This window comes from Phyllostomus discolor, chromosome 4 (assembly GCF_004126475.2).
Source record: "Phyllostomus discolor isolate MPI-MPIP mPhyDis1 chromosome 4, mPhyDis1.pri.v3, whole genome shotgun sequence".
Classification (NCBI taxonomy): Eukaryota; Metazoa; Chordata; class Mammalia; order Chiroptera; family Phyllostomidae; genus Phyllostomus; species Phyllostomus discolor.
Genome location: NC_040906.2, coordinates 199,818,760 through 199,846,074, shown reverse-complemented (window position 1 = coordinate 199,846,074; position 27,315 = coordinate 199,818,760). Strand labels below are relative to the sequence as shown.

The window sequence follows — 27,315 nt, the reverse complement described above, 5'->3', positions numbered from 1 at the left end:
TAGGACCAGAGTGTTGTGTTGTTGTTTTTTCAGTCATGCAATCCTCCACAACATGATTTTTAAAACATGAAACATCTCTATGTTCCTCAATTAAACCTATGGATCCTATTTAGTGGGAAGCAGCAGGTAAAATATCATTCTGTTTGTAGATTTGCAATTTTTACTCTAGACAGATGCAGTCAAATGTCTTCTGGAATAAATTAGAATATTAAATTAATGTTTTCAGAGATTTAATAGATTTTTAAGTGGATAAGCTAGGAATAAAATGTGACTCCTACTGTTAAAAATATTAATGAAATAACAGAGAAGTGACAGTAATATAAACTATAATTTAGATGAATTCGTAGGAGAAACATGTTTAGAGTAGCAGTGAAAATTCTTAGTTATGAAAGTTAGCAGGAAAGCAAGTCTGTAGACTTCACAGGGTTAACCAGCCATAAACTCTCAAAGCAGGAAACCTGAAATCAGAGTCAGAATATTGTAATTGAAGAATATGAAATTTTAGGGTTCATGAAGTTAATAAAGGAAATAATTTTCCATTGTTTTGTGTCCCATGATCAAAAAGAACTGTTTCTGCTATGTAGATTTGTATATTTAATGGAAAAGATGGCACTTTACAAACACTCAGACACACACGGATACACACGTACACAGATACACACATACACACCCACACCCACGCAAACACTGCGTCACATTGCAGTGTAGACGGGAAAGGGAAAGGCAGGGAGTAAAGATGCGGGGCTTGTCCTGAGGACTGTTTGCTTCTGGTGTTTGCTTTTCCAAGTGAGCCCTACTACGTGCTCTAAGTGAACACGCCAGTTTGCCAAGGATTAGTCAGCCATCAAGAACATTGAATAATGTACTCTTGGGAACAGATTTACTGAAACAAACAAACAAACCAACAAATACACACTGTATATGAGAATGTTGTGAAGTGTGCACAGCAGGACCCAAAGATCAACCCCGCCGTGTGTGCTGGTACTTCTCCCCAGACACCCACTAGTCAGTTATTCCCACACAGCACCTAGGAGCTGTGGGGCTGCCACGTTAGGCCCACTGTGCATGCTTGAGAATCAGTTTGTGTCTAACAATTTTTATTTATTTTGGATATATCCTCAAGCTATCGAATGTGAATACATACCAGTAGCTGCATGAAGCAAACAGCTAATGCAGATTAGGTTTAACTTGAGTAAACAAAGATGGGTTGGTGCATATGAAAAAAAAGAGAAAAGAAAAGAAACCACAGCAGGAACAATTTAACAGCTGACTGAGTGGCTACCAGAAAGACAAGCACGGGCACGCTTGCCGATTAGTCAAGGTCCGCTTGCTTCTCACTTGGCACGTTGTGCAATAGTTGTTTCCCAGAACACCGCTGCTAATGCTGCAAGAATTATAAGGGAAAGTTTGTTTAAACGGACTGTTTTAAAGATGCTCTGCTCCCATCATGTTGCTAAGATGGAAGGTAATAATCCTAAAAGTGATCACAGATTTAGTGCCTGTAACGTTCCGGGCACTGCGCTTGCTGTGTTGCACACAGATGGCCCAAGGAATTCCGAAGCATCCCTGTGGGGTAGCTGTTACTCGTCTCCCCCTGTGGACCTAAGGAAACTGATGCGCAGGTAGGATGAGAAACTTGCTCAAGGTCACACAGCTGGTAAGTGGTGGTGAACTTAGGTCATTCTGAATCCAAGGATTGTGCTTATCCCCACCACAACACACTCTAAAAATAGAAAGACATTTCAGGTGATTGCTGAACTGTATTGAAATGCAGTCTCACTGCTCTCTGAAACGTTATCAGCAATCAACATAATTACATTATCATACAAATATTTTAAGAATCTAAAGCACTGGGTTTTAAACTTCAGTTTGCATAAGGATTGCATGGGAAGTGTGTCCAAAGCAGACTTCTAAGCCTTAGACCCCTGTCTGTCACCGGCAAATATATCTATATAGGCATATTTATACAGCTATACATCAACATGGTACACCTTCTTCATTATTCTCCTATTTTGAGGCTCACATTGTAACTACAAACTGGTGTGGGTGTCCCCTTTCACAGGCTGGAAGCAGGAGATTCCTGCACGCCTGGGTCTTTGTAACTGACTGGTAAAGAGATGACTCAGAGCCTGAATAAACATCTCTAATGTTTTTTTTTTTTTTAAGTTAAAATATATTCTATAGTTCCAACACGTGGAACAGAACTTCAGCATTATTTGAAAACGAACCTGTTCCGCTTCTCAGTCACAGAATTTTACCTTTTAGGATAAATGTTATTTTAGGATAAGCAGGCGCTATTATCACAATTTGTTTGGTAATCTTAATCACATTTTTTTAAGTGATTGACTTGATTCTTGAACCTATGTATTAGAGTGCCAGGGTGACAGACTTCTATAGAAAAATCTCAGCAAATCCAGGCAGAGAAGCTGTAATTTATGTAAGTCTCAAGGTTACGTGTTCAGCATTGTTTGAGGACAGGTTTTCTGAAAGCTTCTTGAACATTTATTCCCACACTTAAAATTGGAGAAGGATGATTTGGGGCCATCTAAAGAGAAGGAGCATCGTGGGAAATGGGATCCAACCTACTTTGTCATCCTTTCTCTCTAGCTTCTCTCCATAGGGACCTAAACCACCTCTGAGAGCCTCATTCTCAGAAAAGCATTTCTTTCTCTTTATTCAGCAAGGTGTTGTCTAATTAGAGCAATTGAGAATGAGGTGTGAATGAAAAAGGCCTGCCCCTCCTGGTAGGTATTTACATTCCTGAAATGTTATTCCAGGAACCGAACCGCAGGCAGCTCCCTGCTCTAGAATGTGTGGCCGAGTTGTGCTTCACGCTGGCTGCCTTACCAGGGAAACTCACCAACACTGTATCAGCTATTTAACACAGAACACCAATGAGCAAAATTCATGGAACCACTTCCATTGTATAGTTTTGGGCATTACATTAATTCTGTTTACCTCTGCTCTCTCCCCCTTTTAAGTGACTCTTCATCCCCTAACAGAAAGTGGGTCACCCCTAGGGAAAGACTTTTTCTCTAGCCAATCTTTCCAACTGTAGAAGAGAGAGTCTGGGGGTATCTAACGGTGATGAGCATTATTTCTGACTTTCTGGGGCCAGTGGGTTTTGTGACATCATGCTGGCCACAGGCTCAAACTGCTTCCTACCCCATACCAAGTGATCGAATTCTAGAATTCTATTATTTTGAATCCTTTTATTTGGTTTATTGCCTTAACTTCTCCAGTAAGACATATGAAATGAGTAATTTTACAAGAAGACATCTACTACTGAAGCAAATAGTTTTAACAGCTAAGTAGATTTGTGTGTATTTTAAATACATGAAATTAATGGACCGTGCCTTTACCTAGGGTAGCAAGAGAACTGAAGTAATTAATCGACAATTGGCAAAAATATAAACATACATTACTTTGTAGAAATTTCAATCTATGTAAATTGTAGTAAAAATTACCTTGGTTGTCATACTTCTTATAGGAAACTGCTAAATATTATGTAATGACAATATCACCCAGACACCTTGAGGAATGTTCTCAAAGACAGAGACATTTTATTTTTAGAAATATTGATTTCTACTGGCCTCTCAAGTGCTTAAGGCCAGTCCAAGATTGTGGTTTTGAAGATTCCCCGTCTCCACTTTATCAGGAAGTGACTGGAAAGAGTTTTGTCATTATACCTACAAACACGATCATCACTTTGCAAAGGCATTGTGAGAATGTGATGATGCACAAACTAGCACTGACTTTTTAAAAAAAATCCATTATAAACAAGTTAATTGTAAATAGCAAGTAAGCAAAAGACAATTTAACGCAAGCTGAGTCACACATAACTCTTCCTATTTTAAATTATTTAAGAAAATAAAATGCTGATATTCTCTCTGCCATGGAGAAATCTCTCCTTTGTCACCTAAGTCACCAAAAAGAACAAAAACCAAATTTTGACCCACAGCGGTATGGAGATGGCCAACAAGGTGAGCACTGGCTCGCCCAGTACAGAGGGATTCCATCAAACGCCGAGTCTCAGGAGGGATGAACATAGAGAGACTCATTACTTTGGTTGGAATGCTGGGGGAAGGGAAAGGACTGTTTTTGGACGAAAGGGGTTCATCTGCCTGCAAGCCTCAAAGCACAGTAAGACCTGAATAAAAGTTTGCAGCAAAGAAAGCAAGTGTTTATTTTCAGGAAGTGACCCAGGCCCGCAGTCACGGGTGAGCTAATGCTCTCTGGCTCTTTGTTAGCTTCTCAAGGGTGGATCTTACAGAGGAAAATCATTTACCATGGTGACTAAGGGGGTGAGGGTTATGGTCAGGGTCGTGGTCTCTACTGATTGGTCAATGCCTGGGGGGTGGGGATTAGTTGATTTTTGAATCAGGTCATGATGTCAGCTCTATCTGGTTTCCAACATTCCTGGGTCTGGAGCTAAAACACTACCGAAGTGTAAATGTTATCTCTAGTTTGACTGAAACTCTGTCTCTGTGATCAACAGACCTGAGATTTTGTTCCTAAAATAATTTGATGCTGATCACAGCCTGGGGGCTTAATGATTCAGGGAGTGATCCTGCAAGGGAGAAGGAGGCAGGTGAGTCAGGGTGGCGGATGAGGCCAGTTTGAATGGAAAGGAAAGAAAGAAGGAAAGGTCATATTAAAGACCTGGCATTTCTGCACAGTTTCAGGACTTGGCTCAGATATCAAATTGCTTCTTTCATCTGATTTTTACCTAGTTTGTATTTTTAGTTCACAACAGTGCTAAACCGTATACTAAGCACTGTTTTATGTGCTTTTCAGATATTAATTCCTGTTATCCTCCCATTAACCTTATGAGGCCATTGCCATCATTATCTCTGTTTTACAGAGAAAAAAAAAAACTGGAAGATGGGGAGATTAGCCCGGGGTGGTGGAGCTGGACCTTAAAGCCCTGCCATTTCCCACTCCGTTTCCCACCACCCCACTACGTCACCAGAGCTGTCTTCAGCCTGTGATGCCGGCGGTGATGTTCATGCTTGACTCTGTGTAAAAGTCACCTCGGGAATCTCCTTAAAGCAGGTTGCTGCTCTGACTCAGTACGTGTGGGGTGGGGCTGGGGAATTTAAATTTCTAACAAGTTCCCAGTTTTAGACTGAAGGTATCCTGATGGGAGAAAACAATATTCTTTTACGTTTCTCTATAGCCTTTGCTTCAGGCAATGGTGGAAGAAGTCCATGGTAAGAATGGAGATAAAGAATTCAGCACAAACATCTGAATACTCTATTTACATACACTTCACTCTGGGCATAGAGAACAACGCACTGATAAGGATTTTTGCTATTAAAAATGGAGTTGCATAGATTAAAAAAACAAAAGAATGTACAATTTTACATTGTTGTGAGCAAAGAAAATGCTTTCATTATTAAAAAGTTGGCATGATTTGGTTAAGGTTTAATATAATACGTAGAAACCAAAGGATATTTTCACAGTGCCACAAAAATCTAAGCTTTTGTGGATTGCTTTTTTACCACTGAGGTTATATCTTGAAATGACAAGAGTCACTCGCATAACTGTAGTGGTTTGTGAAATTAATATATTGAGTCAGGCCAAGCTCCATATGGATAATCTTCTAAAGATCCCTTGCTGAAAGTGAGCCTGTGGTTTCTCTTCCTGCCTCATGTCCACTTGGCACCCACGCTCGACAGCACCACTCAGCCTTATCCTAGCGTGCCGTGAATTTGAGAGGGACTGCCAAAATGCCGTTTTAACCATGCTTTTAATATAATTTGAAAGGTGGTGGGTTGAACTGAAACTGCCTCTAATCCATATTTTTCTGCTCTTGTATCTTCCTGTGTCCCTTGTACCTCCTTCCTGCGATATTTCTTTCTTGTTGCTATTTTTTCACTGGGATTTTTTTTCCCCTCCAAGTTGATATTGTTTCTTCCTGAAAAGAAACAATATTGACCTTGACAGTGAAAACTGAAAATAAAAGGGAAGGTCATGCTGGCGGCTTGCTCTAGCTTGAGAGCAGAGAACGTGTTGTTCTTGAACCAATCAGCGTCTTTGCCTTGCCTGTGTCTTTCCTCGCCCGCCTTTCTTTCTTTGTCACCATGGGCTGAGATGCTTCACTTAGGGTTTCCACATGCCTGCTCCACAGAGTGATAGAATGAAACTGCAATATTCTCCTGATGTTTCTTACACACACACACACACACACACACACATACACGAATATATTGTTGGAGGGGAAAAACAATGTAAAGACTGAGTTTACAAAGAGGTTTGGTTTTGCATCCTATCCTCTTCCTCTTTTCTCCTTGCTCACCTTGCCCCACCCCCCAAAATCATCAATATACCTCGTAAGTGCCTTGCCCATAATTTGTGTGCAATATATCTTCTTAAGGCCAATTAAGAAACTTAGTCTGACAAACCCTCTTTAATCTAACTTTTCATCCCCACATTTCCTTGCCCTTAGAATTGGATAGCTGCTAACCAAATGGGAATAAGGCTTAAATGAGAAATTTGAAAAAATAACGTATCCTACCTATTTATTTAAATTTTTTTTCAGGAAGTGTCTGAATACATGGAGATTTTAAGTGATATAAAGTTTAGCAATCTTTGGTTTATTCCTGGGTCCTGAGTGAATACAAGTGAGAATTTCAAGAATAATAAGGTTGAAGATTCAATGTTGAATGTATTGGTACTTGGTGGGGAGGAGCATATTAATAACAGGATAAAAAACTTGAAAAAAAACTGTGTTGATAAATACTCAATGGTGCTAGTAAGTTAACAGTTTTCCCTGGCTGTTTATTGCTGCGTGTGCCATACTGAAAGCTGAACCCTTATGGCCAGTAGTAGACATTAGTGTAGGATTACTTTATTCCCGATCATTCATTCATTCATTCATTCATCCATTCAATGGCTAGCAATAATTTATTTATTTATTTTTAAGATTTTATTTATTTATTTATTTTTAGAGAGGGAAGGGAAGGGGAGAGAGAGAGAGAGAAACATCAATGTGCGGTTGCTGAGGGTCATGGCCTGCAACCCAGGCATGTACCCTGACTGGGAATCGAACCTGCGACACTTTGGTTCGCAGCCCACGCTCAATCCACTGAGCTACGCCAGCCAGGGCTAATGGCTAGCAATAATTTATTAACTTCATTGCTAGCCCTAAACACATCAAGGTAAATGAAACACACTGGCTCAGATTTTCTCAGTAAATATGTGCTAAATGTGTTAAATGTCAGACGAAGCCTGATTCTTAGTGCTCAGAAGCAGGTGGAGGCAAAACGAACCATGTAAATAGATTCCAGGTTTCTCCTGGATTATGGAAACTTCTTAGCTTTCCTGTCCATGTTAAATGCGTATTCTAGGAGTAAAATAAAAGATAGCAATGGTCTGTTCCTTTCGCCTAACCCAAATTATTTGTTACCTGCCATGTGTCACAATAACTAACACTTATCAATCAGTGAGTGCAATGGGATAAGCTTTGGACAAATATTTATGTAAAACATCGGATTTAATCTTCGTAGTGACTCTGTGGGGCGGTGTTACTTGCATCTCCACTTTACAGATGGGTCAACTGAGGCACGACATGGCCGAGTCTCCTTCTCCAGGCCTCGCCGTGGATGCTGAGGTTGGGGTGCCGCGTCAGCTCTGCTGCGCTCCCACGGCCCCAGATTCACCCCTGGGGACATTGATTATTCCATTTCCGCCTCCACTGAACAGCAGGGTTTTGTTTTTCTCTACAAGTCCTGGTACTAGGTAACACTCTTTAGAAACAAATTTTTGAGGATCAACACATTTTATATCATAACAAACATTCAGCCCCCTTAATAAATTTTGTTGTGGGATCCTTTCAGTGGGCATGGTAAGTATGGCTACAGCTCATTTCTGCTTTGTCTTGAAATCCCTGGTCAAGAGATTACTTTTTGCTAGCTTGGAGAGAACCACACATCTGTCAAGATTTCCTACCTGGGGATCTAGTCTTAAATTGTCCTAGAAAGAATAACATGAAATTTTAAAATACTCTTTGTGGATTCTTGCACTTATATTTGTTGGTCTTTTGTATGGCTTTTTCCTTTAACTGATATTTTATGCACTTACATAAGGTAAAAGCCACTCTAATATTGTTTGTATATATTTTTTAAAGCCTTGTAATTCCCTTGTCAGCTTGCTGTAATTGGTATTTTATATTGTGATTATTATAATGCTTATCATGTGTTTCACAGTATCAGATGTTTGGAAAAAATTCTAGCAAGTTCAAATAACAAATTAGAGCCCTGGCTGGTGTGGCTCAGTGCATTGAGCACTGGCCTGCAAACCAAAGGGTCACTGGTTCAATTCCCAGTCAGGGCACACGCCTGGGTTGTGGGCCAGGTCCCCAGTGGGGGCCATGTGAGAGGCAACCACACATTAATGTTCCTCTCCCTCTCTTTCTCCCTCCCTTCCCCTCTCTCTAAAAATAAATAAATAAAATATAAAAAAAAATGACAAATTAGAAATGAACAAGGTTATACCTTGTGCAGGTATAATAAATATGAGAAATTTAAATGTCTTTGGAATATTGGTCTACAAAGGATTCATTCAATCTTTCTCCCCAATTCTAAAATTAAAACTTTCCTTATGTATCTAAGGTTCTAATGTGGGACTTTTAATAATTCGAATAATTTTTTTCAACCACAAATAAGCCCTGAAAAGTTATTAAGATTTTTAACAGAGAAAGAACACTTGAATTCCTAACTATTAATGGAAGAAGCTGTTGTTGTTTCTTTTCCCTGAAAAGGCACCTGAAGCACTTTTCATGAATCGATGTGAAACCCGTCTTTGCGGAAACGCTGGCACCGAGGGCAGTGCGTCTGCCGGGGCGCAGGGGGCACGGCTGAAGAGTGAGGGAAGAGCAGTCTGCTCCCACAGAGGGGTTGCTGCGGGGGGGGGGGGGGGGGGGGGGGGGGGGGGGTCCTTTAAGGAGAATGCTGCTAGGGGAGTGGGGAGTTCCCTCGGTGAAGGCACTGTTTGGTTTCGATCCTTGAACTAGGACAACTTCCAAAATGCACTATAATAGGCAGGATATGAGAAAGGCAAACTTCAAGACTCCTGGTGTGATAAAAGGTACTCTTGTTATTGTCTCCGTGTGTGTGTGTGTGTGTGTGTGTGTGTGTGTGTGTGTGCTTTTTCTTCTAATATAATTCCAGTCTGAAGCTTGGGTGTAACAAAATTGGGATTATGTAGATTCTAAAATAACTCTGAGTTTATTTTTTTTATTTTATCTGAACCTAAGACCTATGGAAGTGAAATGAATAGTACTGATTTATGCTCGGGATTTTGGACAACCTGAGACAGATATTTATAGTGAAAGCTTGAGTAGCGAAAATTTACTAGGGATGCTAAAATAAGATAAAATCCACATTTTAACACAGAATTTAAATGATTGGCATTTAGGTATTTTAAAGAAATGGTTTCTAAAACTTAAGACATCAGCGCCTAAAATGTTTGCCACTTAGGACAGAGTTGAATATCTTCCTCAAATTAATGAACAAAACTACTCTTGAAGCCTGAATCTCAGATCAAAAATTGGTCATAGTCTGTGAATGACTTCATTTTCCTTTCTTTTGCAGTATTAATGTTTTTAAACTCAAATTTTAAGCACATTGACTTATTTTATATCTTTATGTGAATATAATGCAATTAATGCATCTTACCTTTAATTGTATTGTTTTCAAACATCTTATAAAATGTGAGGACAACTCAGCATTCCACCTCTTCACCACTGTGTTCAGGCAGAGGAGGGTAACCAGATGCACTCTAGTTTCCTTCTGGCATCAAAACAATTTCTTTTTCAGTGATGAGCCCTAAACCATAATTAGGTAGCGGAGTCGTTTTTCTTGCTAGGAAATAGATGTAGATACAGTAATATACTGATAACAAGCTTGCTCTTAATATAGGCTGGTGGTTTCCAGAGTTTTACGTAAGTGCCATGCATTCTTATGGCTGGTTAAAATTTGGAATGTAGTGTTTGCTTATATATAAAAACACCAAAATCTTACATATTTGTATACATTTCTCAAACTACGTGTATTTCATTTATATCTTGTCATCGGTATAAGTAATTTTTATTTAGTTCTGATGGTTCTGAGTTTCCTTGAAATAATTCACTTGGAACAATGTGCTTACATCTATACTAATTTAAAATGCTGGGAGGTGGGATGGAGAAAAAGAACAGAAAACCTCTTCTACATTCCTTCAGGATATAATTAAAATCATCATAAAACAACCAAAATTAATGTGATATGGTATATTATGATATGATTAAAATAACTATGTCAAAACATTAGTGTCTTTTTAAATTTGGAGAGTCTTTATTCTGCTTATTACTCCTTTTTTTTAATATTTTATTTTATTTATTTTTAGAGAGGGAAGGGAGGGGGAGAGAGAGAGAAAGAAACATCAATGTGCGGTTGCTGGGAGTTATGGCCTGCAATCCAGGAATGTACCCTGGCTGGGAATCGAACCTGGGACATTTTGGTTCCCAGCCCGCGCTCCATCCACTGAGCTACGTGCTTATTACTCCTTCTTAAGATTTCTCATCATATCTCTTCCCAGCTCACTGTCCATTGTGCATATGTGGAATCAAGTCAAGTCTTCCTTTTTTCTATATGTCTGAAACGGGTGATTTCAGAAACAGCTGGTTTAAGCAAACAGCGAGTAACGGGTCTGCGGAAAACTGGGAGAGGTTGCGTGACACCCCCAAAACATTCCAATGAAAACATTCTCTTAGAACGCTGCTGATGAAAGAACACCTGTTCTGGGCTCGGGCCCTGCCTGTGTGCCGATACTGGCAACTCCTCTTTCTCATCTGTGTTAGCTCCTGGCCCACGATACGTAAGAGCTGGAAGACCTGCATCGATGCAGGGGAAAGCGTCAGCCAGGGTGATGGTTCCATGGAGGCCAGGCGGAGGGCAGGACCACGGGAAGGGCTGCCCGAGTCCTCTGCTCGGAGGGGTCTGCCAGAGGTGCCGCAGGTCAGCAGGCTCACAGGGCAGAAAGGCAGAGCCAGGCTTGGTCGCTTGGATTGAGAAAGCAAATGAGTTAGCGGGAAACTATTCAAACTGCCAGGGAGGAAGAAGTCGGAGACGGTATGGAGACTCCAAGTATTTGGCTACCTCACAAAAGGTGAGGGCCTTCCTTACCCTGTTTTTGCACCTTCTTCCTTGCTGCCGCACTTCTGATCCAGTCCGCAGAAAAGTGCAACAGCGGGCCTTGGAAACAGTGCTCACTGGTAAATAAACAGAGAAGAGAGCATCTCGTGGTGGGGAGGGGTTTGCCTTTGGTGTGCAACAGACAAGGGAGCAGAGATCAGATTCCCTCCCTGTGGCAGGAAAGAGACAGGAGCTGCTGTTTTTGCTGTTTGAAGGGACTCCACTCTCAGACCAGTAGTTAACACTGTGGCTGGTGTAGCATGTGCTGTGGGGTGCAGCCCAGGCCCCGCCCTTCAGTTCTGGGGCTCCCATTCCCCAGCTGCCCAGAGTGCTGCCTGCTCAAGGCTCACAGCCGACAGCCTCCCCAGCGAGCACTCTCAGCCCAAGGGATCTTCCTGCTCCTCGTTCTGCCTGCTCCCCGGGACAGCCCCTGCCAGTGAGCGGCTGATCCCTGGGTACAAAGTTCTGGCTTTTGCCTCGATTTAGGACATCCCCCAAAGACCAGCCCGGCTTCAGAGACATAATCGGCTCCCAGTTCAGCATCTCTCTCTCTGCCCCATCCTGCTTCCCTCACAATTGTTGCTAAGAGCACATCCCCCAGTTCCTCTTACTGACAACATTCCTTCTAAAGTTGGTCCCTGTTAGCCTGACCTGTGATACACGATGATACCGAGGCAGACGCAAATATGGAGACGTGGAAACGAAACTTATTCTGTGCATTTGTGTGTGAGCCATTGTTCATGCACGTCTGGTTGGAGCCTGTTTCCTGCTCTGGGGAGGGTGGCGGAGCAAGGCTGAGGCGGGCTGAGAATGAGGATAGAAGAGGATGGACAACTGGGAGAAGTCCTCAGAGCTGGTAGCTCAGGAAGACAGTGGAACTTAGGGGATAGCCTGGAGGTTCTTTCCTTGTTGACTGGATTCTAGCCAAGTAGCTGCTCACATGGTGTGGTGCAGGGGGTCAGAAGGACTTGATTGGGCTTTGGCACTTGCTTGCTGAGACACTTGATTTTTGAAACCCAGTGGTCTTATCAGTGATTGGGGATCGTGTCAGTGTTGGCTGTCTCCAGAGTTTGGTTAAGGTCAGATGATATCTATACAAGTATTCTAGAGAGCCCAGTGGGCAATTTGGGTGTGAGGGCTGCATGAAGGCACAGGCTTTGGAGAACTCCAGAGCCATGTGCTGCAACTCAGTGCCACGCTTTGTCACCCTAGACAAGTCGAGTAGCCTTGACAGCCCCAGTTTCCTTACGTGTAAAATTGGGGGTGGGGAGTGGGAAGAGATATTTCCTCACAGGCTCTTGCACAGTTGAAATCAGATAATGTGTGTACTAATGTATGCAAAATTATGACTGCCCCGTGAGTAGTTCTAAATCAGCCACAGTTATTATTATTAAAAAATAAACTTAAGGTCACCCTACAAAGAAGCCTGAGCCCATGGTTTTGGGCTGACCCCCAGGCAGTCCCTGTGTGGCACTCACCAGCTGCTTTCTCATGTGGAAGTCCCTGCAGCCGGCACCAGGCTAATAGGTTCTGTGGTTCAGTGTATCTTTCTTTACGAGGAAGGTCACTGGTGTCACACACAACCCCCTCGCCCCAGGCCTGACGCAATGGAAGCTGCAGCACCATCTGGCGCTCTGTGCGCGGCTGAGCACTGAGCGCAGCTTTCTTTCGTGGCTAATTGAACGTTATATACTGGGGTGGCGTGTGTCTGCCATGGAGATTTCCAGCATGTGCTTCTCCAACCCTGTGATTGGACCTTCTTTTTCAGATTTATTCTTTTGATTTCTTTTTTATCATTTCATCTCCATGTCCGTTTAGGAATTTCAGTGTTAAAGCTGTAGCTCTTTTTACATCTTCCTAAGAGGACATGCACTATAAAATAGAAAAGTAAAATTATGTCCAGTTATTTTATTTCCGTTGGTATATTGAGAAAAATAATAGAGAGAAAAAGTTTTGATTAGAGGGTGAGAATAAGAAATAAAATACAAAATCCCAAAATATGATTGTGATCTTTAACCTGTTTAAGACAAAGGGCAGTGATTGAATGAAAAAAACAAAATAGCACAAAAACCCTGAATTTTGAAGGCACTACCTGGGGAAAAGTTCTCTTTATTGGGAGAATTACATGTTTTTTAGAAGTCTACACTAAAAATTGGATATAGAATATATTAACAAGTAACATCAGCTACTTGTTCTTGTCTGCCCTATCCAAAATAAAACACTGTGTTTTGACTGATTAAAAGACTAGTGTTAAGGAAAATTTCATGTTTATAAAGTGGCGGCATGAAGATGGTATCTCAGGACATTTTTCAACACCTGCCTTCCTTCTGCTGCGCTGGTATTGCTGAGCGCTCACAACAGGAAAACCTTGCAAAGTTGTGGTAGCTTTCTTGCACAACCAGGAGAAATGCCCCTTGTTACAACAGGGCACTGCATGTGGCAAGTTTGTGCATCGCTAGCTGAAGCTTTTCATAAAGCTTCTGTGTTCTCTGATTCTAAATAATGCTTTACCAAGGAGATCATTTATATCTAATAACCATTTGCCTTTGCATCTAATCAGGAGAAATCTTCTGCGTAGAAGCAGCGAATTCTCCTAGCTGCTCTTCTAGTGAATATAAGGGTTGGCTCTCATTTTCTGCTTGTTCACTTTGCCTTTCATTTCATAACTGTGCTCTTTTTTTAATTCACTCATTTATTTGATGCTGCTATTTGTTCTTTATTTGCAGCACATGTTCAGAATTTGGGCTGTACTCTACTTTTTTTTTTGATTCCTGCCCTCCCTACTGGACTGTGAGGATCCACAGCTATCCTCTCAGCTTGCACCCCCAGCTGGTCAGAGTGGGGTGCTGGCGGACCTCGGAGGCACAATGGCCTTGATTAAATCAGTGAATCAAATAATCAGCAAATACGTCGGGTGGAAATTAGATCAGAATAAGAGTCAGGCTTGCTAAATTTGGGCCATGGTTCTGTAAGTCTCTAGCCTTTATTCCAGTTCCTAGATTTCTGACATATTTCTTAACCCCCACAATATTCAATTTCCTTATTGACAACCAGGCTAATGATACGTCCTCTGTCTATTTGGCCACGCTACTTTTGCAACCTGAACCCAGTGAGAGGTATACATGGAAACATGAATTCAAGTGTTATGCAGACATAGATAGGTATTTTCATTAATTCACTACATGCTTATTTTCTTTTGCAATGTTTATAACCACAACTAGAGGAAGGAAAAAAGTGAGAGCGAAAAAACTTCTGTCAAAACTATTTAAATCGATCATCTTTATTTAGAACTAGAAGATGTTGCAGAAGCTGCCACTGGAATGGACTGCCACAACGAACTCTGCTGTTTCCATTGCTCGTTATACTTATTGCTTCTTTTCTCTTCATTATGGTCATCACTCTTCTGTAGGACACACCTTTACCACTGCGCTTCTGTATTGTATACACAGTTCTTTATGCAAAAGTCTGAGGGCCCAGCTTCGTTTTCAAATTCAGAACCTTTTGAATTTTAGGACTATATGGTGAATATGCCACATATTATGTCATCTTTAATCAGCAGTTTGTAACCACAGACACTAATATTTCTGTCGAGAAAAGTGTGAATTGTAACAGTAAGTGGGGAAAAGAGATTATAAACAATCTCTTCTCAGTTCTCATTGTTGCCCACCAAAAATTATTTTATTAAAATTTTATGAAGTTGATGGCTATTTAAGGAACCAAGTCTGATACATCTGTTACTCCCTCTTCCATACCCCCATCCATACCTAATTAAAACTCCTCATTGAAAGAAAGCATTTCCCCTCTATAGGAGACCATTCTGCGTGGCGTGGGCCCAGCTCCCACTTGGAGATGCATAGGACCCAGGCCCATGGATAGGTTCTCCTATGAGGAATCAGGCCTGCAATGTGCCTAGGCCACTTTGAGACTTGCTTTTTGCTAAAACTCCCTCACCCTGAACTGAGGCAGCAAGCATTTACTGCATATCTTTAAAGTAACTTCCTAAAATCTGTGCTAAACTTTCCAAAGATGAGTGCAACCAGTTCAACCATGTTTCCCTTTGCATTTGCAAATATCTTTCTTCTGTGATGTGATTAGTGGCATCCTCTCCTTTGTTTCTATAAAAGGTAACTATCTAAAGAAAGCCTGTGAATAGTAAATAAGGACCATCATGAATGTGCACAGAAAAGCAATAAAAGCTTGTCAAGGCAAGAGTCCAGGCGCTCTCCCCTAGAGAGAGTAGCCAAGGTGCTCCAAGGTTTTTTCTCCTCTTGAGAGAGAAGCCGCACCGCCCCTTTTCCTCCACAGGACTTGGTAGTCCATGTGAATTTCTCATATCTCACCCACAATGTCGAGGACCCCATGAGCCAAGGTCCGCATCACCCCTGCTGTTGTTTTTATAGAGTAACCTGCTGTCAGAGTCACCACCTGGCACATTGTCTAATCTATGTGTCCTTAGAAAGCCAGCGATATTTAACTGCCTTCCAACCAAATATATTCAAATTCTTACAAGATTTAGTTTCTAAAAATATTTGGCTGACGGGCATGTGCTTTTCCTTGTCATAAGGCCATAAGGAATGGCTCCCTCATTTCTAACTAACGATAATTTCTAACTAACTAACAACTGAAGCTGATCAGCTATTTCTTGTTTTGTTTTTCAAAGTTCTGAACAAAATTTTTAAAGGTTTAGATAGTAAAATAAACCAAGCACAATATCAGGATATCCACACCCTCTCTCCTCCCACCTACTCCCTCCACGTAAACCAAACTTTCCAGATTTGAATGATAGAGCATCTCAGACATCATAGGATATTTCATTCAGACTGGAAAAGTTCTGTAATTTCTATATAATCTTCCAGCAAAAGTCACAGACTTACTGTGTTTTGGCACTTCTGAAATAGATATATATCCAGGTAAAGATTTTCACCTAAATAAATACATAATCTGTGGGAATAACCCAGTATGACAACAACTTTTTGGAAAAGTAACTTGGACAATAATATTCAGTTGAAACACATAAATGTTTCAAATGTTTATACCAGTTTATTCCCATTGTTAAAAATAGACACCAAGGGCATAGTTTAGGCCAGGAATTCTAAACAGGGCTAATCCTTCCCCAGTAGAAATTTGGCAATATCTGGAGACATTTTTGACATCACAACTTGAGGCAGCAGAGAAAGTGGGGCGCTATTGACATTGAATAGGTAGTGGCCAAGGATGCTACTAAACATCCTCTAATACACAGGACAACTTCTCACAACAAGAACTATCCTACCCAAAATGTCAATTAGTGTGAGGTTGAGAAACACCAGCATAGGAACTGAGATAATTATATTATTCTCATTCCCTATGTCTTAGATTTTAAGGGAGATGCAAATGTAATTTAGTGATTGGTTTTACCATACAAAAGAAATATAACTCCAATTCTAAAAACCTTAAAAGCAACATGTCTTTACTAACATTTCTTGGAAAAAAATCAAAGCACTGATTGGAGCACTTAGCATGGGCAGAACTCCCTAAAGGTTCTGTTTGCTCATTTTTTCCCTCAAGTTCACTCCTCTAGTAGCTCTTGACTTTCTTTTCTCCTTTCTTCTCTGTCATCTCCCATTAATCTATGCTGGGTTGTGTGGGGAATAACTTTGGATGCCCTTGTTTCTTGCCATTTTTCTCCATTATTCATTTGATAAGAACATCAAAGGTCCAGGAGGAGATGGACCTAAACAAGCATGCCTGGAATCCTTCTGTTTAGAAGACAGAGTGAAGAGGGAGGAGAAGGAGGACCAAGACATCAAAAGTGTGTGTGTGTGTGTGTGTGTGTGTGTATGACACAAGTAAATGCCTTTGTTTAGCTAGCCTTTACTGTGTAACAACCACTCTAAAACTTTGTGGCTTAAAACAATCACAATATGTTATTTCTCATGATCTGTGGGTTGGGTGGTTTGTTCAAGTGCAATATGGATGATTTTCTAAGGACACATACATAAGATGATGTGCTGGGCTGTGGGTAAGTCTCTAGGGATACCTGGATGGTGAAAATGTTTTCTTCTCAGATGGAATTTGTAATCAGGTATATATGGGAGTATAGGGGGAAAAAGTAATAGATGCATCAACCTTGAAGCCTAAGACAAGTCTCAGTTGACTGGCTTCCCCTCGGTTGAGTTCGTCCTCAGATTAGCTGAAACAGAAGGTCTGAGGTGGTTCTGGCTATTGGGTTGGACATTTCCATTCTTTTTCTTGCAAACTTTTGTTTTGCTTTCCTTTCACGGTGGTTTTAGGACAGTGATTTAGGACATCTAAAAAAAGAAGCTGCAAGGTTTCTAAAGGCCTAGAATCAGATGACAGAAAGTTGTTTTTGTTACATTATTGATCAAAGCAAGTGCAATATAAGATCAGATTCAAGGGGAGAGGAAAATCAGCTCTATTCTTTGATGGAAGGAAGGGCAAAGCCACATTGTGAAGGAAGATGCTTATGGGAACTAGATAATTTTGTGGTCATAATTTGAAATTTGTCTTTTGGTCACCATTATTTATATTTTTTCTACATCAAAACACATGCATCCTCTCTCAAGACATCGAATGTCTCATCCAATTATGACATCAAGCTCCAAGTTTAGTATCATGTGGTCTGCATCTGGCTCAGGTACAAATAAGGCTTCTCAGGTGTAATTTCTCTCAATCTCCAGACTTGTAAACTTAAAAGAGAGGTTACTTCTCTCTATTTATCCAACATGCAATGAGGAGACAGGCAATGAATAGCCATGTCAGTAGATGCTTCCGTCCAAAAACAGAAAGAATGGAAAGGAGCTAGTCATCATAGTCCAAAGTCATTCTGAAATCCAGCCTGGCACATGCAACTAGTTCTTTTAATTTAAGGACCAGGGACAGTCCCTGTCTTTCTGATAAGAAGTGGCTCATGTTTATGGCTAATAGTTTTCTTAGCCTTCTCTCTAGCCACAAAAATGTCTGGTTCCCAAGTCCTCTTCTGACTTTGAAATGACCAGTCCCTTAGCGCAAGCCGGTGGTGTTTTTGCTTAACAAATTCATTGGCTTCGTAAAAACCTGCTTGGAGTGCATTCTGTGTCTCCCAAACCCAAAGTTTCAAACAAACTTTGGACCACATGTGAAGCTGCTGTGGTCAATGCTCTCAAGATTGTCAGATACCGGTTTGTCTAGTTGAGAGGGTCAATGAGGCACTATCTTAAATCTTTCTGAGTTCTTAACAATGCATCTTAACAGTTGCATCCTTGACTTACTGTTACCTTGAGTTTATTTTTTCCTCTGCAGATCTTTTTTCAGGAGAGACTGCCAATGACAAACCATAATATTTCCCAGTCCACTACAATACAGGCTTCATGTTTCCTCTTACTTCTGCTCACAAATTAAAAAGTTTCCTCTCTGGTTTACCTCTTGCCCTTCTAGTACCTTAGAAGAAGCCAGTTGACACTTGCAGTTTTCTGCTGGGAAATCTCTCTAGCCAGATGCACAGGTTCAAGTTACTGCAGATGATAGACTATATAATACACAAAATATGCATGGTTCTAGCTCCAGCCTCCTAGAGCTGTTCCTTCAGTGTTCATTCAGCCTCCACGAGCAGCTCTTGGTGCCCTCCAGCATCCTTCTTCACCAGGTTCCAAAGCCAACACCACACATTTTAGACTTTTGTTCAAGCAGCATTACACTCTCAGTAGCAATTTCTGTTTCACTCAGCCCTTGCGAAACCACCCCCCAAAACTTGGTGGCTTAAAGCAACAATATGCTATGATTTCTCATGTTTCCCTGGGTGGGTGAATGTTTTGTTTGCTGGCTATGCCTGGGCTCATTTTGGGAGCTGCATCCAGCAGGATGCACAGCACGGCTTTCCCCTACATGGGTGCCCGTGGGGTCAGTCCTCCTCCAAGGGACTTCCTTCGTCCAGGACGCCAGACCAGCCTCCCTGTGTGCTGGTCCTGGGGCAAAGCTCAGAGAACCAAAGTGGAACCCCAAGGCCTGTCAAGGCCCAGCCTCGGTGTTCACATATAATCAATCCCTTTAGCCACATTATTTATCAAAGCACGTCTCTAAGTTGGCCCAGGCTTGCAGGATGGGGAAATCCACTACATTCTGGTAGGAGAAGCAGCAAAGTGGTATGGCAGTGGGTGTGCTGACCAGGATGTGAGGGGTCTGCGGGCCTATTTTACCATCAGCCACAGCCTGATGTGGAAAATGTGTTTTCATGTATAGGTTTAATTTGAAAAGCTAAACACTGGGTAATGATAAGCTGTTTCTTTCATTATGTTGAACTAATTATTTCATTATGTTGAAATATTCAACATAATATACCTTAGACCTTAGACCTTACTTATGTATAACAAAATTAGCAGTGGAATTTAGTAATTTTAGATGTATAATTGGATCAGATACGTCTGATCCCAAAACAAGTTATTAGACTTAGGTCATCTGACTGTGGCATATTTGTGTTGTGGTTTTTTTCCTTTGTAGCCACATCATTTCGTTGTGTCAAAAAATTCAGTCTCTGTGTTTTTAAATTTCTTCCAACTTTTTTATTGAGATAAATCCATCCACATCACAAATGACAAAAAAATCTTACGTTACTAGGTACAGGTAGGAACAATATGACTGTAAATGTACGATTTGAGTAAATTAACATTTACATTTTCAGATAATTGAAGTGCATAAGACTTTTCTTTAAGCCATCACTGTCATTAAAGTGCCTAAAGTGTATAATAATAATCTGTAAAGACCCCCAAAAGTTCATCGTAACCTATTGCAAACTGAATGTATTAATAAAAAATATGAATGTACCAATACATGATACTCTAATATTTTATTGTCAGACATGGTAATTTCAGACTCAACAACTGTATCTAATTATTCAAACAGCTCTTTTTCTGGACTTTTCTATATTCAAGGTGACCTTGAGTTCAGTATTTTGTTCTTCATGATTGTTTATGATTCTGATAAACACACACCACATGTATGTGGATGCCTGTGTGTGAAATACTATATCCCTCAGAAATAAATTCTGATAGAGGAATTTTTTAACTTTTTAAAAAAATTTATTTATTTTTAGAGAGGGAAGGGAGGGAGAAAGAGAGAGAGAGAAACATCAATGTGCGGTTGCTGGGGGTCATGGCCTGCAACACAGGCATCTACCCTGACTGGGGATTGAACCTGCGACACTTTGGTTCGCAGCCCACGCTCAATCCACTGAGCTACGCCAGCCAGGGCGAATTTGTTAAATATATTAAAATATGTTCATTTCAATTACTGTTAGCATTTTTGAAAATACCATCTGTTAAAAGGGTACTTATTGGCCCATATTTAAACATTTTTTAAACTTAGTAATGATTTCTAAAAGCTAATCATCATAGGATTCTTTTTTAGTTTTACATGACATATTACATGTGATTACATATGATAAACTTATCATATATGGTAAAATGAAAACACCACAACATGTTTCTGGGCAGCAAATTTTTAATGACTGGTTGCAAAGGCCCCAGACAACCCAGGCCCCCTTCTACCTCAGCTCTTCCAGGCCTGTGAGTCAGTCCCACGGGGCCAACCACAGTTGTGTGAAATCAGCACGCCGCTGTCAGTTATGACTCATCGGGAGGAACACTGTTGCCTATAATTAGGTGTGACAGTTTCTTGATGGTCAAAGATCATCACAGTTTTTAAGCTGGGCTTCGTTTCTGTATGTGTCATGACCTCGTCCTGAAATGTCCAAATACTGAAGAAATTTAGAAACACAGTAAAGAAACGCAGAAATGGAATCTCACAGCCAGCTCCCTTTATCTTCTACTCGTTTCTAGAAAGGGATATTTACTGGATATTTAAAGGGATATTTGGGGTCTATTTCTTTTTTTTTAGTCTTTTTTTAAAAGATTTTATTTATTTCTTTTTAGAGAGGGAAGGGAGGGAGAAAGAGAGAGAGAGAGAAAAACATCAATGTGCGGTTGCTAGGGGCCGTGGCCTGCAACCCAGGCATGTGCCCTGACTGGGAATCAAACCTGCGACACTTTGGTTCACAGCCTGCACTCAATCCACTGAGCTATGCCAGCCAGGGCACTGGGGTCTATTTCTTATAACAACAGTAATCCAGGGCCATGTGCCTGCAATAACCTTCCTATATGGACATCACTCAAGGCCCAGCAGCCTCCAGCTCCTGAGCTCTGAGGCAGAACCAGCGATGAAAGCCTCAAGGGAGCTGGAGAACTTTCATAACTAGTGCCGCCTCTTCCCCCAACATGTATATATGGGGCTGACCTTTAGGAAAGAATCCAGATTCAATTACAGGAGAGGGAGGGAGTGTGAGCTGCATCTGTCCTGTATACTCACCTGGACCAGCACCTGTCCTTAAATCAGAGCCTTTTAAGGTTCCCATCTGAGAATGGCCCCCTCCTGACCTGGCTTCCCAAGCGCCTCCTCTTCTCAGTGCTGAGGCTGTCATCTCATCCAGACTTCTCATGGTGCCTTTTACAATGGGCTCAAATTCTCATAATCTTCTCTCTCGAGCCTGCTAGTTCTATTCTTTTTTTCTTTCTTTCTTGGCTAGTGGCATCATCATTTAGGTACCCAGGATAAAAATGTAGAAAGCACCCATAGCTCCCGTCTCTCCACTGCCTTTGGAGTTCTCTTCAGAGAGGTTCCCTTGCAGCTGTCGAATGCATCTGGCCCCTGTCGGGGCTGTCCTGGGATAGAACCCACCACCTTTAACATGTGTTCCGGCGGTGTGCTCCCAAATGTTCTCCCAGCTCCCAGCCTCCTCTCCCTTCTAGTAAACCTCCTCACTGCCATCAGAGTCTGTATTTGTGTGTCTCAGGTCTTCTATGAGCATGCCTTTGTCCTGTCCAAAACCACCGAGGCTTCCCCATTGACTATGAGATAGAGACCTCTTTGGTATGTTAGTCGGAGGTTTTAATAATCTGGTTCTTGACTATTTTCTAGACTCGCCTTCAGTCCCTTCTTAAACCTTCACTTATAATCCAACCAAAACATGCCATCCTTTACAAAATAACTGTCTCTCTTTCCTAGGGTTCTCTTCCAGCCAATTATCTGCTGATGTTCAATGTCACGGCACCTCCTCCTGCAGCTTCTCCAGGCCTCCTAGCCCATTTCACTACCTTATAGGAGAATTACTTGTTCCTGTATTTATTTTCCCACAGCACTTTCTGTGTTCCTTTATTACCATAGCTGGCACATTGCTTTGAGCTATGGTGTATAGCAATATAAATATACCTGTCTCTTCCATCGTATTACCATCTCCTTAGGGCAGGGCCTGTTTCTTAGCTTCCAGTACTTCCTTAGTAGATTCCTCCATTCATTTCTTCATGAAGCATTAACTCTGCAGGGGTGACTAACATAGTGATAAATAACACAGTGATAGATAAGTCAGACTTGGTCCCTGCCATCTGATCTAGAAATGAATGGGCATCCAAAAGATGGTGGTGTCTTAACGAAGCTGATCTTGGTGCAGGATGACATATTCAAGAAGTAAAATTGACAGCAATCCCTTATTGTTAGGGTGGGTGATGAGGATGAGTAAAAAGCCAAGGATGACCTTCAGGTGACTGGCTTAAGAACTAGGTGACTCTTAGGTTGCATTGACAAACTTAGAGAATAAAACCTAAGGATGGGATCAATTTCATGTTCTCTGTGATTCTTAGAACTAGAAAACTGAGTTTTCTTGTGGAATATAAGCAAACTTTACTGTGTCTAGGACTAACATACATGCTGAGGAAAATATCTGGATGAATTACAGTTTTTATAATTTTAGCAGAATTATTAGTCATGCACATATATGAACATTTGGTAAGACTACATCATTTTGTTCTGAAAAGCTGAAATTAGGAAAATTTTTAAGATTAACTATTAAATACATTTAAATAATGTTTCTTTAAATACAACTGCACAAGGAGAAATTATGAACCTGCATCAAAACCATTAGGTCAGTTCTTCATCAACAGCATTATAAAGTAGTGCTATTATTCATAACAGATTTTTAGGCACTGTTGTAGACATTTATTGCATAGTGCATATTATTCCCACAATGTAAGCATTTTATGCTGTTGGTATCAGGTTCAATTACCAAATTCTGGACTAAATTATTCAGATTTTTATACCAAAAGTGAGGATTTACTGACTGACATGAGTTTTAGGAATTATCCTGTTGTGAAAAGAGTAAGTAAAATCAGAAAATCTTTCCTTAGAATTCAGCTGGCCGTGTCTGATGATATAAAAAGAAGATTGTTAGGATCCAGTAAAATCTGATTTTTCATCCATAATATAAAAGGAAACATGAAGAGAATTTGACATTTAGATACATACAAAAATGCTACCCAAATCATAATTTAAACTTTCTAAAAGGAGACCTTTTAGCTAAAGTCTAAATATAAACTCAGAGATTTACCAACAGATGGAACTGTTACAATGGCAGTCGCATTCTGTTAAAGGTGGTAGTGGTAAGAGTATACTGATTTAAAATCAGGAAATAATATATTATCAGTAGATTCTATACCTTAATTTATGAATCTACACACTAACATTTTGCTAGTGAATTTTAAGATTTTAAAACCATTGACATCTTATGATAGTTATAAAATAGTATATACCTCAAACTAAGTTTAAAATTTCACAAACATTGTCACTACATCTATTGGCTATTTTAGACTTGTGATTAGATTTTATGTGTTACAGATGACGTTCTGAAGGTCATCAACTCTAGTTTGGTTAGTTAAGATCATTCTGTTGCCACATGACCTTATTTATAGAACCTAAAGATTTTAATTTCAAAGTCAAACTGATTTAACTATGATTTTATTATCTGATATAACTGATACAGTAATTTCTGTGCTACCTTTGGACAGCAGTGTAGTGGTATAGCAAGAGGACACGTGGAGTCTAGAACTTGGCTCTGGCACTGGGTGACTTTGGTAAAAATGCTTAACTGTGTGCCTTTGTTTTCTTATTTGTAAAATGGGCATTATTATACTTCCTAGTTGTATATTTGTTATAGGAATTAAATAAGTTAATACACACACAGTAAAAATTATGTATAATAACTAATTAAAATAATCATGTGATCTATACATGGAGATATACAGGAGTGTTGCCTATTTCATACTGGTTTGTTTTGGATACGTACTTGACAGTTAAAATAAAAGCACATGCTTAAAATACTGGCACTGTTTACATTTTATGGATATATCTAAAATTTGTCCAAATTAGAGTTGTTATTATTGATTTCCTCCATTCAACCATATTTGTCACATTTGTAGGCAATGAGAACAAAGTCACTGTCCTCATTGAGCTTACGTTCTCGTTGGCAGGCAGATGTTCTGAGCCAAAGCCCAGGAGCACTCAGCTCTGGAAACACAGATTTGAGATATTAACTAAGCATGAAGTCATGGATTTTATTCTGGAATCTCTATTGTGTTTCTTTGATCTGTATGTCTGTTTTTATCCCAGTACCATGATGTTTTGATTACTATGGCCTTGTAGTATAGTTTGGTATCAGGTAGAGTGATACCTCCAATTTCGTTCTCCTTTCTCAAGACTGCTGAGAATATTCAGAGTCTTTTGTGGTTCTATATACATTTTTGGATATTTTTTCTAGTTCTGTGAAATGTACCATTGGTATTTTGATTAGGTCTAAGTTAAATCTATAAATTGCTTTGGGTAGTATGAACATTTTAATGATGTTAATGTTTTCTATTTATGAACACAATATACGCTTCCATTTATTTGTATCTTTCTCATTTTTTTCCTCAGTATCTTATAATTTTCTGAGTATAGGTCTTTTATCTCCTTCATTAAGTTTATTCCGAAATACTTTATTTTTTGTTGTTGTTGCAAATGAAAATGGTATTGTTTTCTTAGTTTTCTTTTCTGATGGTTCATTATTGGTGTATAAAAATGCCACTGATTTCTAAATAGTAATTTTGTATCTTGCTACTTTACTGAATTCATTTATCAGTTCTAGGAATTTTTTGATGGAGTGTTTATGATTTTCTATATATGGTAATATATCACCAGCAAATAATGACAGTTTTACTTTTATATTTACAACTTGGATGCCTCTTATTTCTTTTTCTTATGTGATTGCAGTGGCCTAACTTTTAGCACTCTCTTGAATAAGAGTGGTGAAAGCAGACATCTTTTTCTTGTTCCTGATCATAAGGGAAATGCTTATAGTTTTTGCCCATTGAGCATGATCCTGGCGGTGGGTTTGTCATATATGGCCTTTATTATGTTGATGTATGTTTCCTCTATTCCTTCTTTGCTGAGAGTTTTTATCATAAATAAGTGCTGGAATTTATCAAATGCTTTTTTTGCATCTTTTGATATAATCATGTGATTTTATTCTTTATTTTATATATGTTGTGTAGCACGTGTATTGATATGCAGATATTGTATCAACCTTGATCCCAGAATAAATTCCACTTGATCATGGTGTGTGACATTTTTAATGTATTGTTGGATCTGGTTTGCTAATATTTTGTTGGGGATTTTTGCATCTATGTCCATCATGGCTACTAGCCCATAATTTTCTTTCTCTGTAGTGTCTTTATCTGGTTTGGCAATTAGAATAATGATGGTCTCATAAAATGAGCTTGGAAGTCTTTCCTCTTCTTGAATATTTTTGGAATAGTTCGAGAAGGATAGATGTTCTTTGAGTGTCTGATAAAATTCACTTGTGAAGCCATCTAATCCAGGACATTTACTGCTTTTTTTTTTTATTATTGCTTTGATTTAATTAGTTGTAATTGGTCTATTTCAATTTTCTGATTTTCCTGATTCAGTTTTGGAAGACTGTATGTTTCTAGTAATTTATCTATTTCATCTAGGTTGTCCAGTTTTTTTTGGCATATAGTTTTTCATAAATTTTCTCATAATCCTTTGTTATTTCTGTGGTGTCAATTGTTACTTCTCCTCTTTCATTTCTGATTGTATTTATTTAAGCCCTCTCTCTTCTTTTCTTTTTGAGTCTAGTTAAATGTTGTCTCTCTTGTTTATCTTTTCAAAGAATCAGCTCTTGGTTTCACTGAACTTTTGTATGTCTTTAATCTTTACCTTTATTTCCACCCTAATCTGTATTATTTCCTTCCATCTGTTTACTTTGGGTTTGGTTTTTTTTTTTTTTCTTGGTTGATATGTTCTACTACCATTAGATATAAAGTTAAATTTTTTATTTGAGATTTTTCTTGCTTATTGAGGAAGGCCTATAATGCTATGAATTTCCCTCTTTGGACTGCTTTCAGTGTGTCCTGTAACTTTTGTGTTGTTCTGTGTTCATTTTCATTTGTCTCAGGGTAACTTGATTTATTCCTTTATTTCATTGTCTACCCATTCATAGTTTAGTAATATGTTATTTAACCTCCATGTCTTTGTGTGTTTTCAGTATTTTTCTTGAAATTGATTTCTAGTTTCATAACATTTTGGTCAGAGAAGACACTTGATATGTTTTCAATTTTCTTAAATTCATTGTCTTGTTTTGTATCTTAAAATGTGGTCTATCCTAGGGGATGTTTTATGTGCACTTGAAAAGATGGTATATTCTGCTGCTTTGGGATGAAATGCTCTGTAAATATCATTTAAGTAGATCTTGTGTAGTGTGACATTTAAAGCAGCTGTTTCCTTGTTGATTTTTTTTGGTTTGGAAAATCTATCCATTGATGTCAATGGGGTGTTAAAATCCCCTCCTACAACTGTTTTACTATAAATCACCCCCTTTACATACATCAAGATTTTCTTTATATATTTAGGTGCTCTTATTTTGGGTGCATAAATGCTTACTAGGGTTACCTCCTCTTGTTGGATTGGTCCCTTTACCATTATGTAATGTCCTTTTTTGCCTCTTACGACAGCTTTGTTTCAAAGTCTATTTTGTCAGAAATAAGTATTGCTACACCAGGTTTTTTTTCCCTTTCCATTTGCATGGAGTATCTTTTCCATCCTTTTACTTTTAGTCTGTGTGTACCTTTTGTTCTGAGGTGGGCCTCTTGTAGACAGCGTATATATTGGTCTTGTTTTCTTAGCCATTCAGCTGCCCTATGTCTTGATTGGAGCATTTATGCTATTTACATCTAAAGTAGTTATTGATGGGTGCTTGTTTATTGCCATTTTATTTTTTAGACCT

At 39.6% G+C, this 27,315-nt stretch overlaps 1 protein-coding gene and 2 long non-coding RNA genes across 14 annotated transcripts in view; 1 reads left to right on the top strand and 2 right to left on the bottom strand.

Moving 5' to 3' along the window:
* SYNE1 (spectrin repeat containing nuclear envelope protein 1) overlaps positions 1-27,315 on the top strand; it is a 433,377-nt gene that overhangs the window by 64,755 nt on the left and 341,307 nt on the right. The window lies entirely within an intron of this gene.
* On the bottom strand, positions 264-27,110 carry LOC118500374. The gene is made up of 5 exons (XR_004902942.1): positions 26,917-27,110; positions 20,176-20,182; positions 9,575-9,587; positions 569-576; positions 264-274 (listed from the first exon to the last, which is right to left on the bottom strand). It is a non-coding gene; the product is annotated as an uncharacterized LOC118500374 (long non-coding RNA).
* Positions 11,332-18,530, bottom strand: LOC118500376. Its single transcript, XR_004902944.1, has 3 exons — positions 17,439-18,530; positions 12,470-12,474; positions 11,332-11,343 (listed from the first exon to the last, which is right to left on the bottom strand). It is a non-coding gene; the product is annotated as an uncharacterized LOC118500376 (long non-coding RNA).